The 17,414-nt window shown below is 38.1% G+C and overlaps 1 pseudogene; it reads left to right on the plus strand.

Moving 5' to 3' along the window:
• Positions 1-14,148: 14,148 nt before the first annotated feature.
• LOC110336247 lies at positions 14,149-15,840 on the plus strand (annotated as a pseudogene).
• Positions 15,841-17,414: the final 1,574 nt, after the last annotated feature.

A 17,414-nucleotide genomic window follows, 5' to 3' on the forward strand; every position in this document is an offset into this window, starting at 1 on the left:
TATTTAAAAATCACAACTGATATATACATATATATGTATATATATGATATCAGTTGTGATTTTTAAACCATTATTGGGATTTTATTTTTGTGACAACCACAATAAGAATAACAAATCCTCCTTAACTTTGCAAAAGACATAGCCTTTGATATAATAATTTCCTTTCTAATTAAACACTAATTTTGTCAAAATGGGGAGTACATGGTCACCAGTGTTCTTCTAATTACCACATGAGTCATCTTTAAACCCTTCTTACGATATCCTTGGAATGTAAGCTTACTATCTACAACATCCACTTGAGTGGGAAATAAAATGTCTTTCCCATATCTATTAAATATTCTGCCCTCAAGGAAAAGATTTACATCCATTCTTCTGTCTACTCTCTCCATCCTTCAGGAATTTATTCAGTTCTATATGATTAAATACATGGTTAAGCTGCTACATAGTTATAATTTATTACTTCTATACTCATTACTTTATACACTTCTATCCATCACAATAACCTAGAAAGTTCTGTGTAAGACCCAAGATTCTTTTTCCTATATGAAAATGGCTTTTTTTGCTTTTGCATTTTGGGTAAAGTACTGCTAGAACAGGAGACACATTGTATGTCTAATGTGATCCCACTATGATGATGGCAGAAAAAAAAATTTAGGTGTGTCTCCATGGGAACAGGACTGAGGATGGGATGGGAGACAGGCTACAAGGTGACAATCAGCATCAGGGTGCAGATCTGAATTTCTTGCACAGTATATAAGCTTAAATACAGTGACTGAGCCAAGCCCAAACCCAAAATCCTAGGTAAATCTTATCTCATCACACTGTCACCATGTCCCAACCAAAGCCATGGCCTGATGAGCTAACTCATAAGGAGTGGGGTGGAGGGGTGGGGGTGAAGTATTGTCATTTGGTAGGACTTCCATGAAGAGGAGGGAAGTAGCCACTACCCCGGTCTCAGTTCCTTTCTGCTGTCTTCGGAGCCATCTTAGAGCTAATGCTGTGTGTGGCAGATCAGGACTCTTGGCTCTCCGTCCCTTTTTCCTTCCCAAGATTGACTTACACATGCCCCACGTGTCTGTGTATATGTATGTGTGCATATCAGGAGGCCTGAGGATCAATATCGTAGCTCTCTGCTCCACTTTCTTCATTCAGGTAGGGTCACTTAGTTAAACCAAAAGTTCTCTTAAACCACTAGTCTTAGCCAACTTTCTCTGAGGACCCTGTCTCCATTTTCTGAGACCATAACTACTGGTGACCTATCATTCCTACAGAGCTTTTATATGGGTTGTAAGGATCAGAATTCTTGTCCTCGTTTTTTTGTAAAGAAAGCATTTAATAACTAAGCAATCTCCCCAGTCCTTGCAGTGGAGTTCTGCTGACCCACCAATTTACTCCTGGCACTGGTGTTAAATAGAAATTTCCCTAGACACCATTTGAAATGGGAAGCCTGCCTTCAGTCCTCAGCAAACAATCTCTTTGGCAGTAACATCTTGCCCTTTCCTTCTTATCTTATTAGAAGACAAATTTGTGCTGCCCTTTTAAAAAAATCATCTTCTAATAATAAAACCAAGTACTACAGCCGGCCCATTGGGAGGAAAACACATCAGGTTCACTTAGCAGAAGTGTCCTTGAAGCTGGTAAATCCTCACTGTGGTGTGTGTAGATGTGGAAACCACACTTCTTTAACCCCAGCAAGATACTTCTTATACTTTGATTAATATCTTTCAAAAATGTCACAGGAAAGGTAGAATTAAGAAAATTTCTGAATCACTTTTTAAGTGTCAATGGGCACAGAACAGCTGTTAGCAGCTGTAGTCCAGCACTCTGCCACTTCCAGAACTCATAGCCAAAAGAACGGACTGAAATAGCCTTCTGGTTGCAGACCAAAAATATCTAGCGATGAGAAGTTTCATAGAGATGTGGTTAATGCTTATCTAGAAAAGCATTCTGTGAACTTGAGTCCACAAGCTGAACAAGAGACTAAAATGGACTTGTAGAATGTCGCTCTATGCCCAGATGATCCAGATGATATTAGGCAAGAGGAGCATAGTAATTGGCAGGGACAGTGAGCCAGACAAGTTGCTTTCTGGGGTGGGAGGTGGGGGTGAAGGGTGTGGGGGGAGTAGAGGTTGACACAGGGCACTGAGTGACTAATATAGAGATCAAAAAAGAAGAGGCTAGAGGAGTGGCCATGGAAGGACTCTGGAGAAATCTAGTAGTGCCATTCCCTATGCCATAGGGGGCATTTTCATGCAAACCACCACAGTAGGGAATACAACTTTTCTAGGCTTCTTTGCTTTGCTTCTGCTCTGCTCTGCTCTGCTCTGCTCTGCTCTGCTCTGCTCTGCTCTGCTCTGCTCTGCTCTGCTCTGCTCTGCTCTGCTCTGCTCTGCTCTNCTGCTCTGCTCTGCTCTGCTCTGCTCTGCTCTGCTCTGCTCTGCTCTGCTCTGCTCTGCTCTGCTCTGCTCTGCTCTGCTCTGCTCTGCTCTGCTCTTCCCTTCTTTTCTTTTCTTTTTTAGATTGTCCTATGTTTCTGTTTTCTGCTTTTACTAGAAACTTTCGTGGCTACAGTTAAGACCTCTACCTCTTCAATGCTTGCTGAAGCCAGAGAATTTATCAGGCTCCAGGTCATATATGCTGGAGGAATTCTTGTCTCATCAGAAAGAGCTAAAAATGAGATATGCTTGAATTTAACCACAAATCAATTGGCTGTCTTTCCATTCTTACTCACTTGAATATCGATCTATTCCAAAACAGTACCTGGAAGTTCTTCATCAAAATTTCATGATTTTTTTAGGAGGTGTAGCCTCATGGGCAATTGATCCATCTGTTATTTTGGACAGTTAGTTGGCCAAATGCCAAAGAGTTTGCATTTAAGAGACGGTTTGGGTCCTTGTTTTAGAGACTTTGAAAATATCCTAATATGTATGCATTTTATATAGCTAAGTACTCTTGTAAGTCAGAAGTTGGTCGTTTATTGAGCATGCCACTGAGGTGAAAATAATCTGTCTAAATCAATGCAGATACGTGCTGAAGTTCAATCTTTTTCTTAACCTATTCATAACTAGAATATGTTATTATTATTTGGATTTAAAATAGCCACATTGGTCCCTAGCACATGAAACATTATAGTGATGCAACTATTTTATGCCAGTTCTAAAAGATTAGAGGAGACCTCAGGTTATAAAAATTAAAAGTATTTTTGTTCTAAATTAATCTAGTCATATGTTAGTATTTTGTCCTGGTTTTTATTTTTGACATTAAGTATTCTTTTATAGCACTTAAAGAGATGTTTAAGGAATCAATTATTATTATGCTTTTCAATTTAGATATTTACATCATAGAAATCAGACAAGAATGGGGGGGGAGGAATCTACTATGGATTCTGTTAAGTCTTCTCATGTTTTCTGTTTCTTCTGTGTAGAGTTTGGTCATTGGTTAACAGTTCATGCTGCTGTGACTGAGGACATAGTTTCATCAGCACAGAATCAAGACAGGTGTTTGCTTCTCTTTCCAAATTTTTATAATACTACCTAATAAATAAAATATGCATAGGTACCTTTTCTTCCCTACTTCCCTTTACAACTTGTATATTTTCCCAACTATTGTCCTGTTTTACAAAAATAATACTAGATTATATTTAAAGTTAGCTATTGCAACATACTGGCAAAATCCTGACAATTCTTTACAAATAGTGATTATCATTTTCTTCCAACCTACTTCCTATTGTTTGCCATTGAGGAGTTTTCTATTGTTTTGTAAACCACCTTATTCAATGGCCAGATGAATATCAGTACATCAAAATTGAAGGAAATGTTCTCTCTTGCAGCTGAAGTGTAACTCAAACACTTCCAATCGCTGGTCTGGGGGTGTAGCTGACTTTGAGTGTTTACCTCCTATGCACACAGCTATCAGTTTAACCCCAGCACACACACAAATCCAGTTACTAATAAACATTGATACATTCTTCATATTTGTTTTAATATTTCCACTTTAGCTCTTTGAATGTCTTTCAACATCAATTTTGTTTCCATTTTGGCTCATACAATTGGTTTGATTTCCAATAAAGTTCCATTAGCTGAAAGCAATTGAATGGCTTTAGAAGGAGCTTTTTGAAAACTACCTCTCACTAAGAGAAATATCCCTGGAGATATTACCGACACAGGCATGTGAAGAGCATTTTGTTTTCTTAGAAAAATCGCCAGATTTTCATGTGGCTAAATTTGGTGCACTAGAAACAAGCATATGTTGTCTTAAATAAACTCACTTTGTGTATCTAGAACATTTACCACAAAACACTAGTTATAAAACACATTTTCATATAATGACAATAAAACTAAAATAATAAACAAAGTATATAATTACATCAAACTAAAAAGTAGCAGGTTCTTGTTTGCCTAGGGCAAATAGTGTCTCATGAGATTGTGAACCCGTGGGTCTCTGATTCTTGTGCCTTCTCTGCTCTTCTCCTCCTCTTTGTCTTACCAAACTCTGGCCTGATAACTTTTATTTTATTTTATATTTAGTTTTGTTATATTTCATTATTTTCGCTAAGAAGCCTGTTATGTTTTGTAAAGAGAGAGAAAGGCAGTGGATATGTATGGAAGGGGGTGTGAAGAGGAACTGGAAGGGGTAGAGGGAGGAGAAAACATAATCAGGATCTATTATGTGAACATTCAAACCTAGTTTCAATCAAAAGAAAAATAAATGAATGAATGAATTAAATAAATAAATAATAAGGGACTTTTAGTAAATAAAATAATAGTGATTATTTGGAAGAAAATATATACCTGAAAAAATGCTTTGAAAGACATATTATAATTAGAATTGTTTTATTAAACACAACTTTGTTTTAGACATTAAATTATATTCTCTGTTATAAAATTTAATTTTACCTGGCCTGGCCCTGGATTTCCTTTAAATCAAATTTCATATATGGAAAGTTTGTGTCATTAATTCAAGACATTTTTTCATAGAACAATATTAAACAGCATATATTCCTTTTTAATTTGGGTTCACTTATACATTATAAATTTAACAAAAACAGATGAGTGACACACACAAAAAAGACACATTTTTAAATTTTCCATTAAATATTTTCAAGTATACCCTCGAAATTTCTTATTGATTTATGACTTACAGTGAGAATGTTCTTCAACAAAAAAATTAGTAATTATTTTATATATTTATCTGCTTTTGTTTTGGTGTGACAATATATACTTCAGACATTATTTTATATTTGTTGAAATTTGAATTACAGTTAATATTGTTATATAGACTATGTCCTGAATTAAAAATTATATATAGTGAGTTCATTACCAACCTTCTAAATGTATGATATGCAAAAGCTGTAGATAATATTTCCTGCACATTTTTAATTCCTTACTGGTTTTTACTTTTATCATTTTTGGTAAGAAGTGTCACTACCAGTTATGTAATGTTTTCTAAAAATTACAAATCTGTAGTTTACTTACTTCAACCAATGGTTTCAGGGCCAGGGTGGTAGCTCAGTGGGTAATGCCTGGGACTGCACTTAATTAAAATTCTGAATTTTCAGTTTTAATATTTCTTAAATTATGGGAGATAAACAGAAAGCCTAACTTTAAGTCAATCCTTGGAGATCAAGTCTATGTCAAGGGGCAGGTTTTAGGTGAAGAACACACATTTCAGAACCCATAACTAACCACTCCTATTGATTTGCACCATTTTAAAAACCATCTCCTGAGATCTACACTCATAAGACTTGAGAAAAGTGCCTCTTAACTGTCAGCCATCAGCCTTGGAAGTGCAAATGGGAGTAAGTGATACATAGAAGAGCTCCTGATAGCCGGACGTAGTGGCGCACGCCTTTAATCCCAGCACTCGGGAGGCAGAAGCAGGCGGATTTCTGAGTTTGAGGCCAGCCTGGTATACAAAGTGAACAGCCAGGGCTATACAGAGAAACCCTGTCTATGCTATAGTCTTTAGGGTCTTTACATATAAGATCCAATCACCTGCAAATAATGATGCTTTCATTTCTTCATTTCCTGTTTTCTATTTCTATCCTCTTTACCTCCTTCTTATTTCTTCTTCCTCTATCTAAGACTCCAATTGCTGTATTTAATAGGAATGGGAAGAGTATATTTCCATATCTTGTTCCTAATTTAGTGGAATTGCTTTACACTTTCCTACTATTTTGCAAGATGTTGGCTGAAGGTTTTATTATGTTGATATATCCTCCCTTTACCCTTAGATCTTCCAGGACTTTTATCAGGAAAGCCTTTTCTGCATCTATAATAAAACGATCAGTTGATTTCTGTACTTGATCTTATTTATAGAATGAATATCGTTTATTGACTTTCATATTTTGAATCATCTTTGTATCTGTAGGATCCAACAGATAAGGTTATGTAAAACAATCTTTTTGATCTTCGTATACAATACATACAAGTTCCAATGTGAGGTCGTGATTTGGTAAATTTTCTTTTCACCAAAGGAAAGAGATCATATTATTTATTAACAACACACATTTGATTCATATAATTATTTTATGTACCTATAAACCTGAGTTTAAAGATGAGTTTCTTGGACAAGAAGGAATCACAAGAAGAAAAGTTGATGAAGCCCTGACTGTCATGATTTTGTGTCTTATAAATCTATTTCAGGATTTCAATGAAATAATTTCTCATTTATTTGTGAAATTAGTGCATTTGTTTCTCAGATAATAAAATAATTAAATGTCAAGGGAAATACAGATATTGGAAAATACAGTTTACAAACAGGGACCTCCACTAACTCTCTCGAGTTGTAGTAGGTCTAAAGCCTGTTTTGATGTTCTCATTACCTAGACTGTTTGTTTTACAAGACTTGTGTATCTGAGTCAGATAGGTCAATATAATATCCAAGAAATTGCCTGTATTCTCAATTACAAGCCATTTACTTCTGCTCCATAGTCTAACATTTTTAAGGCACAGAACATTTTTAATATCTGGACTAGACCCTTATTACTCAGTTTCTTGTTTACAAAACAAAAACATTGTCAATATAGCTTTATAAATGAAACCATGCTTTCTGTATTACAAGGGAGATGAAGACAGTCTCAGCCCCATCTTGGTTTGGTGTGAACTATTTCTTTGTTAACTTTATTGGATCAAAATAACTCTTCTATGATATTCAAGATAATTTCAAACCAATTTTTGATTTCTCAGGAGAACTGCCAATGGCCGCAAGTTCTAGTAAGTTTCTTAAGGAACAAAACAGTATGAGCATTGATTCAGTAGATTTTTACTGACCATGAGAACTGCCAGCATTATTGGCAGGTAATATTGGATTTCAGAGGTAATCCTCTAGCCCAATCTGTGAGGAGTTTGCTAGGATGAAGATCCAATTGTAGGAAACATTTTTGAGCTTCAATACAAATATAAGGAGTTCCAAGGGAAGAGCTGAACCATTTTGCCTACTCATATTTTCCTCTTATTGTGAGTGCATCTACTCAGTTGCTGCCATTCCTGCTGATTTTGTCATCCTTCTCTGACTTTAGAAAACAGCTTTCTCAACCTTCCAATTGCCAGGTTGGGAGCATTAAGGTAGTCAGCCTCGTGAATGAAGCAGGTTCTCAGCCTCTCCAGGGTGAAGAGAGACATTTTTTGAAAACTGACCTATACTGTGTAAGCAAATCTAATAATGCTCCTTTATTTTTTATTAGATAGTTTCTTCATTTACATTTCAAATGCATATCCCCTTTGCTGGTTTCCCCTCCAAAAACCACCTATCCTCTCTCTCCTCCCCCTGCTCACCAACCCACCCACTCATGTTTCCTGGCCCTGGCATTCTCCTATACTGGGATATAGACCCTTCTCAGGTCCAAGGACCTATCCTCCCATTGATGACCGACTAGGCTATCCTCTGCTACATATGCAGCTAGAGCCACAAGTTCCACCATGTGTTTTCTTTGGTTGATGGTTTAGTCCCAGGGAGCTCTAGGGGTACTGGTTAATTCATATTATTGTTCCTCCTAGGGGGCTGCAAACCCCTTCAGCTCCTTGGGTACTTTCTCTAGCTCCTTCATTGGGGACCCTGTGCTCTGTCCAATGGATGACTGTGAGCATCCACTTCTGTATTTGTCAGGCACTGGCAGAGCAGAGCCTCTTAGGAGACAACTATATCAGGCTCCAGTCAGCAAGCTATTGTTGGCATTCACAATAGTGTCTGGGTTTGATGATTGTATATGGGATGGATTCCCAAGTGGGGTAGTCTCTGGATGGTCAGTCCTTCACTTTCTGTTCCACGCTTTGTCTGTGTATCTCCTCCCATGTCTATTTTGATCCCCCTTCTAGGAGGGATCAAAGTATCCACACTTTGATCTTCCTTCTTCTTGAGTTTCATGTGTTTTATGAATTGTATCTTGGTTATTCCAAGCTTCTGGGCTAATATCCACTTATCAGTGAGTGTATATCCTGTGTGTTTTTTTGTGATTGGATTACCTCACTTAGGATGATATTCCCTTAATCCATCTATTTGCCTAAGAATTTCATAAGTTCATTGTTTTCAATAGCTGTGTAATACTCGATTGTGTAAATGCACCACATTTTCTGTATCCATCCCTCTGTTGAGAGAATCTGGGTTCTTTCCAGCTTCTGGCAATTATAAATAAGGCTGCTAGGAACATAGTGGAGCATGTGTCCTTACTTGAAGCAACTCCACTAAGATCAGGGACTAGACAAGGCTGTCTACTCTCTCCCTACCTATTCAATATAGTACTTGAAGTCCTAGGCAGCGCAATTAGACAACAAATGGAGGTCAAAGGGATACAAATTGGAAAGTAAGAAGTCAAAATATCACTATTTACAGATGATATGATAGTATATATAAGTGACCCAAAAAATTCCACCAGAGAACTCCTAAACCTTAAAAACAACTTCAGCGAAGTAGCCAGATATAAAATTAACTCAAACAAATCAATAGTCTTTCTCTACACAAAAGATAAACAGGCTGAGAAAGAAATTAAGGAAACAACACCTCTCAGAAATAATATAAAATACTTTGGTGTGACTCTAACTAATCAAGTAAAAAACCTGTATGATAAGAACTTCAAGTTTCTGAAGAAAGAATTCAAAGAAAAATCTCAGAAGATGGAAAGATCTCCCATGCTCATTGATTGGCAGGATTAATATAGTAAAAATGGTCATCTTGCCAAAAACAATCTACAGATTCAATATAATCCCCATCAAAATTCCAACTCATAACTGAGTTAGAAAGGGCAATTTGCAAATTCATCTGGAATAACACAAAAAACTAGGATAGCAAAACTATTCTCAACACTAAAAGAACTTCAGGTGGAATCACCATCCCTGACCTCAAGCGGTGCTATAGAGCAATTGTGATAAAAACTACATGGTACAGGTACAGCGACAGACAGGTAGATCAATGGAATAGAATTGAAGACCCAGAAATGAACCCACACACCTATGGTCACTTGATCTTTAACAAAGGAGATGAAACCACCCAGTGAAGACAGCATTTTCAACAAATGGTGCTGGCTCAACTGGCGGTTTGCATGTAGACGAATGTGAACTGATCCATTCCTTGTACAAAGCCCAAGTCTAAGTGGATCAAGGAACTTCACATAAAACCAGAGACACTGAAATTGATAGAGGAGAAAGTGTGGAAGAGCCTCGAACATATGGGCTTGGGGAAAAATTCCTGAACAGAACACCAATGGCTTGTGCTGTAAGATCAAGAATTGACAAATGGAACCTCATCAAATTGAGAAGCTTCTGTAAGACAAAGGACACTGTCAATAAAACACGAAGGCAAACCAACAGATTGGGAAAAGATCTTTACCAATCCTACATTCGATAGAGGGCTAATATCCAATATATACAAGGAACTCAAGAAGTTAGACTCCAAAGAACCAAGTAACCCTATTTAAAAAATGGGGTGTAGAGCTAAACAAAGAATTCTCAACTGAGAAATACTAAGGCTGAGAAGCACCTAAAAGAAATGTTCAACATCCTTAGTCATCAGGGAAATGCAAATCAAAACAACCCTGAGATTCCACCTCACACCAGTCAGAATGGCTAAAATCAGAAACTCAGGTGACAGCAGATGCTGGCTAGGTTGTGGAGAAAGAGGAACACTCCTCCATTGCTGGTGGAATTGGCAGCTGGTACAACCACTCTGGAAATCAGTTTGGCAGCTCCTCAAAAAATTGGACATAATACTACTAGGGGATCCATCAATACCACTTCTGGGCATGTACCCAGAAGATGCTTCTTTTAATATGAATCCATTCTCTTGGTTTTGTTCCTCTATACAAGCCTGGCTAAGGTACCCAACACATAGATTAGTATTAGCCATCAGTGCTTAGTTTGATATGCTAACATTTTAAGTAAATGATCAGCCAGCAACTAATTTAACTTGGAACATGCAAAGAAGCAAAATTCAGACAAGTAGTGAATTTTAGTTTTATTTCCTTTTGAACACTTCAGTGGTACTAAACAAATTTGTGACCCATGGAAAAATGTTTCTATTTCTTGAAAACTGTTTTTTTTTAAATTCCGTAGACTGTTTAATGTGAGCACTAGTTTCAGTGTAAAACAAATATAGCAAACCTTGAAATTAATCACAGTATTTCAATTTTTAAGCACAAATAAAACTCTTAAAAGTTCATAGAATGACATATACAATGTAGTTCAATTTCTATTTCTTCATCTGTCTTATCATTATTTACTTTAATTTTTCAATGAAATTAATATATATGATCTTATAAAATAAAATTAATTCTAATATAAAAGGGTCTAACTCTAATATAAAAATTCTAATAAAAAGATTGTAATTTTTACATTCTGTTTGAAAATAAATAGAAGCAATTATTGAGATCTGACTTTTTTATAAGGCAGCAAAACCAAGTCAAAGTATTAGGATGCTAAAATATATAATTACAAAATTTTTGTCATATCTACCAGAAACACAATTCATTCTTATGTAAACAAAACAAGATTTCACTTTGCTGTTTATGAAGTAGTTTTGTTTCTGCAGGTCTATATCTTCATTTGTCCTTGTGGGAGTTTAGACACAGAAACCTAATATGGCTGTGATTGGGATGTGTCTTTACCTGAAAATGAACAATAGGGTCATACTTTGAGTATAGGTTCACTAACAATAATCCTAAAATGCGAGAGAAAATACATGCCATTAACCAAATAGAGATACTCTAAATAGGATACTGAAGACAATGGCGGCAGAAGAATACTATCCAAACAGACCACTAGCATCTGCTTTGTTGGATAAGAATGGATTTAATAATAGCAACTATTATGATCAAATAACTCAAAATATGTAGAGGTGGCTTACAAACAATAAAGAGAAAACTACTTAAGTTATTTTGCCTTAGACATATTGTAATGATCCAAAGAGTTATTACATCATACCAGGAAATGAGCGGGGCAATATTTGACAGTAAGTGGAGCTGCAGACATGCCTCAGTGGTTAAAAACACTCTATGCTTTTGTAGAGGACCCAAGTTTGGTTCCCAGCACTTATGATAAGTGGCTCACCAGCACATGTAACTCCAGGCTCAATGGCCTCTTCTGGCCTCTACAGTCACATCCACTCACAGGTACACATTCTACATGCAGACATGGGTATACACATGTAATGGTTTGTATATTCTTGGACCAGGGAGTGGCACCATCTGGAGGTGTTGCCTGGTTGGAATAGGTGTGACCTAGTTGGAGTAGGTGTGTCACTGTGGGTGTGGGCTTAAGACTCTCACCCCAGTTGCCTGGAAGTCAGTCTTCCAGTAGCAGCCTTTGGATGAAGACNNAGAACTGTCAGCTCCTCCTCCACCATGCCTGCCTGGATAATGCCATGCTCCTGCCTTGATGATAATGGACTGAACCTCTGAACATGTAAGCCAGCCCCAATTAAATGTTGTTTTTATAAGACTTGCCTTGGACATGGTGTCTGTTCACAGCAGTAAAACCCTAACTAATACAACACATAATAAAAAAGAAAAAGAAAAATTTCCTAGCTATTACTAATAGAAATCACTATGAATAGATCAGGCTCAATGGCTGACAATTGATATTTGTTGACTACTCAACATTATTTTCTTAAATAATCTACAAGTTTTCAGCTTTATTCTTTTTACTAAATTATGTATCTCTTAAACCACAAAATTTATTGTTTTGATTTAAAATGTAGTTACTCAAAAGAAAGACTGTAGTTATTGCTTTGTGTGGTAAAGTTATATAAGGATACTAATTACTTTCTACATCAAAATCAACTGTATCTATTCTAGTTGAGACTAAAATATCTGCTATGTGATACTTGTATATAGAGCAGAAAGGCCCAATGTGAGCGTCAGCATAAAGAAATTCTATAAACATCTGACTAGTTTTAGTAATGCATTCCTAAACAGCAGGGATATTCTGCTGTGACTGGCCCTGAGTGATCAGTCATGGAATAGCTGTTTCAAGATTACTGAAGGGTCTGGATCACTAATGTTTTAGCTCACCACACTCTCGCTTGTCTGTAATGCCAGGCCATAGTATGTGTACTGGCTAATTTTGTGTCAACTTGACACAGCTGGAGTTATCACAGAGAAAGGAGCTTCAGTTGGGGAAATGCCTCCTAGAGATCCAGCTGTAAGGCATTTTCTCAATTAGCGACCAAGGGGGGAGGTCCCCTTGTGGGTGGTGCCATCTCTGGGCTGGTAGCCTTGGTTCTATAAGAGAGCAGGCTGAGCAAGCCAGTGGAAGCAAGCCAGTAAAGAACATCCCTCCATGGCCTCTGCATCAGCTCCTGATTTCTGACCTGTTTGAGTTCCAGTCCTGCATCCTTTGGTGATTAACAGCAGTATGGAAATGTAAGCCGAATAAACCCTTTCCTTCCCAACTTGCTTCTTGGTCATGATGTTTGTGCAGGAATAGAAACCCTGACTAAGACAGTATGTGACGTCATTTAGTCAGTAAATTAGAAGTGAACATGCTATGTGTCTACTAACTCAAAATTGGTTTCTCCCTAAACTTACCTCTGTCTTTCTTTGCATCTTCTAAGTGGCAAAGTACTGCCTACCCTGTGAAGTCTGCTCCAAAATCTATTGTACTGGGTACAGGGCAAATGAGGAAGCCTACTCATAACCCTGAAAAGCTGACACACTGACAGTGTCTAGGAAATGGCTACCAGCTCCACCTGACCCTATATAAACCACACTCGCTGGCCAAAATTTGCACTTCCCTCAATCCTGGTCCTTCTCTGTCTATAGAGAGTGAATACATTTCCTCACTTACGTTATCTTGATCCACATCTTCATTCTTCATGACCCTGGCCTCAGTTTCCATATAACAGCAAGAATCATTCTGAAGCCCCTTGCACATCCCATCTATCCAGTCAGCTCTGCCAGGACAGCACCTCTGTCACTATGAGGCTGCTCGCTGGCCTAGCTATGGGCACAGAGCATTGTAGGTCTAAAATACATTTAGCTTGCCATTCACCCCCCCCCAAAAAAAACCCCACAGAACAAATTTCCTGTATTCCCATAACTTTTTCCTTACAGCAGCATCACTAAGTGTTAGGGAAATAATAAAAGGTGCATCGAGGAAAAGATGTTCCAAAATGTTAGCAGTAATTAATATCTCAACACAAAAGAGCATAGATGATCCTTTAACATTTTGGTTTTTAAACTTAGCTAAAAGTACCTATGTAAATATCAGTGATTGGAAAAATACCTTGTGAATACTATAAACAAGCAACAACAGTTAAATAGCAGAGGCCATAAATATGTAAAGTAATAGAGAGGGGAGGCATGGGAGGAGAAAGGAAAAGAGGGAGAGTTTAAATGGTGTAATTATATTTAAATTAATTTTAGGATAATTATTTCCTCGATTTGAACTGCACTAGCTTACTGTAAGTCCCGTCTGAATTAGTGATTGTGTCCCATAATAGCTTGAGTCGTGAAGCATTTGGCACTAGGCCACCCACCGTCCTTTAACTTTCTGACGTGGTCCTTACTCTCAACCATCACACTACCTGAAGGTGTCTGTCAACTGGCTTTGGATTTTCCATGCAGAAATGCAGCCTATTACTTTGTATTGAGTTGATTCACGGGAAAGAGGACAAGTTAGTAATTCTAAACTACGAAGACAGCAGAGCATTTATAGTTTAATGTGGTTCTATCGGGCGTATGGCGGAGAGACGTCTCACAGGAAATTCTCAGCTCCAAGGCCTGGGTCCTTGGGCTTCTTGCCTCAGACGCGCAGCAGCCGGCATCGTGGGAAAGTGAGGAGCTTCCCTAAGGATGACCTCACAGTCTTTCTAGGGTACAAGGCTGACATGGCCCACATCGTCCGGGAAGTTGACAGGCCAGGATCTAAGGTGAACAAGAAAGAAGTCCTGGAGGCTGTAACCATCGTGGAAACCCCACCCGTGGTGGTTGTAGACATCGTAGGATATGTAAAGATCCCATGATGCCTCCAGACCTTCAAGACCATAATTGCTGAGCATATCAATGATGAGTATAAAAGGGTTTTCTATAAGAATTGGCACAAATCTAAGAAGGCTTTCACCAAATACTGTAAAAAATGGCAGGATGACACAGGCAAGAAACAGCTGGAGAAGGACTTCAACAGCATGAAGAAATACTGCCAGGTCATCCACATAATTGCCTGCACTCAGATGAGTCGGCTTCCTCTGCTCCAGAAGAAGGCGCGCTTGATGAAGATCCAGGTAAATGGGGACACTGTGACTGAGAAGCAAGACTGGGCCAGAGAGAGGCTGGAGCAACAGGTTCCTGTGAACCAGGTGTTTGGGCAAGATGAGATGATTGATGTCATTGTCATCGGCGAGACAAAAGGCAAAAGGGTCCAAAGGGGTAACCAGTCGTTAGCATACAAAGAAACTGCCCCAAAAGACCTTTCGAGGTCTGCGCAAAGTTGCCTGTTTTGAAGCCTGGCACCCTGTCCGTGTCGCCTTCTCTGTGGCTCGAGCTGGGCAGAAAGGCTACCATCACCGAACAGAGATTCACAAGAAGATTTATAAGATTGGTCAAGCCTACCATAAGGATGGTAAACTGATCAAGTACAATGCATCTACTGACTGTTGCCTGACAACAATGTTGTCTGACAAGAGCATCAACCCACTGGGTGGATTTGTCCATTATGGAAAGGTGACCAATGACTTCATCATGCTCAAAGGCTGTGTTGTGGGAGTCAGTGCCTGACAAATACAGAGGTGGATGCTCTCAGCCAACCATTGGACTGAGCACAGGATTCCCAATGGGGGAACTAGAGAAAGTACCCAAGGAGCTGAAGGGGTTTGCAGCCCCATAGGAGGAACAATAATATGAACCAACCAGATGCCCCCAGACCTCCCAGAGACTAAACCACCAACCAAAGAGTACACATGGAGGGACCCACGGCTCCAGCAGCATATGTAGCAGAGGATGGTCTGAGAGGAGAGGCCCTTGGTCCTGTGAAGGCTCAATGCCCCAATGTAGGGGAATGCCAGGGCCAGAAAGCAGGAGTGGATGGGTTGGGGAGCAGGGGGAGGGGGGAGGACATAGGGGGTTTTCAGAGGGGACACCACAAAAGGGGATAACATTTGAAATGTAAATAAAGAAAATATCTAATAAAAATTCATTTAAGAGGGAAAACAAGTGTTAAAAAAGCATTTCTTTAAAAAAAAAAAACAAGCGAGTGCTTACTTTTCATAAGTCCTTGCTGATCCAGACCAAACATCGGGCTATGAAGAAGATTGACCTCCAAGTTTGGCCACAGTCATTTCCAGACCATGGACAAGAAGAAAGCTTTCATGGGACCTCTCAAGAAAGACCGCATTGCCAAGGAGGAAGGTGCTTGATGCCAGGAGCACTTTGCGAAGGTGATGGGGTCTCATCAATAAAATGATTCCACTTTAAAAAAAAAATAGTTTAATGTGTGCGTGTGCACGCGTTTGTGTCTGTGTGTCTGTGTGTGTGTGTACTGAGTGACAGACAACAGAATAGTTTAAATGTTTTCAATCTGCTAATTGCTCTCCCTGTTGATGTGAGATGTTGCATCATAAGTAATACTGTTTAAGAAGGCTCACAAACTTTTCGCATAGAAAAGAAAAGACTCAACCAAAGATTTAAAAAGTGTTTATTTACAGGTATTATTTGTAAAAATCAAATAAAATTAAAAACAGTTTATAAACACTAGATTGTTTCTAAGAGAGATAAGTATATTGTAGTAATTAAAAAATAAATTATAAATAGTAAGAAACAGAATGTATTTATGATAAAATGCTTAATAGGAAATCATAGTTCAGAAATAATAGTTAATATAAATGTGTATACATAATCAAAGTTTTAGCTACCTTAGAAGGAAAATTGTTACCAAGCATCTTAGGAACATATAATTCAAATTTATATATTTTTTAATGATCTTTTTTACATAGTTCCATTCTTTTTTGTATTTTCAATTTTGTAATAAAGTAAGAGATAGTTTTTATAATTTTAGGAAAACTGTAGCATAAAAGAAATTTTCATAGTCTTCACAATTTCCAATTTTTAAGATGGGAAACACAATAGAACCAATAATTTAGTTGGATTAATAGAATAGTATCAGTATGGTATCCACTTTAAAATTCCCAGCGTAAAATAAAAATAGCAATTCCCGAAAGGCCTTGAGAAATAGCTCTGGCTACAGTGCTTTGTCACATAGCTTAGATAGAGCTCCTAAAGCTATTTCCTGGCGATGTTGAAAAATCTCAACATTAAAAAGGGCAAAGGGGCATGTATTTTTATTCATAGTGTTCAGATTGTGTATCATGGAGATTAAAGCACTTGCCCAGAGCAATGCTGGAAGTTCCTCACTGATAAGGAGAAACTTTGCCCTCCTGGCTTACGCTTTAATCTTCTTCCTGCATAAGGAATCATGTTTTAAGCCTGCGGAACACCTTGCTTCCTGTTCAGCATTTAGCCACAGACAAGGTTAAACTGTAAGCCTGGAACTTACCTTTAAGTCTCAGCATCAGGAATATTCATCATTGCGGGGGGAGGTGGGGCTTTAAAATCAAACTTAACAGTTATGCATACATACTGTGAGACACAGGTATTCAGTAAAACTACAACCATTAAGCTTTATGTGGCCTAAACTTAGTACAGAAGTGCCAAGGTTTATAGCACACCATTTAAGGTCATGCAAGCGCTGGCAAGAGCAGCCTCCGTGGCTGCTGGCATTATATGTTTCCCTAGAAAGTGGAATTCAAGCTTGTGTTTGAACAGTAGAGTGTACACAGAAGCATCATTAATAATATTGCACCTCAAAAGACCTGGTCTCAAACTGGTGAATTGCTTATCTTTCTTCAGTTTTGGCTTTTTCTAATTGTGCCTTTTTTTTTTTTTTTTGGCTGCTTCTGCTTGCATATATCCATGTATGTCCAAAGCGAAGCCT

The sequence above is a fragment of the Mus pahari genome, chromosome 19 (assembly GCF_900095145.1).
Source record: "Mus pahari chromosome 19, PAHARI_EIJ_v1.1, whole genome shotgun sequence".
Lineage (NCBI taxonomy): Eukaryota > Metazoa > Chordata > Mammalia > Rodentia > Muridae > Mus > Mus pahari.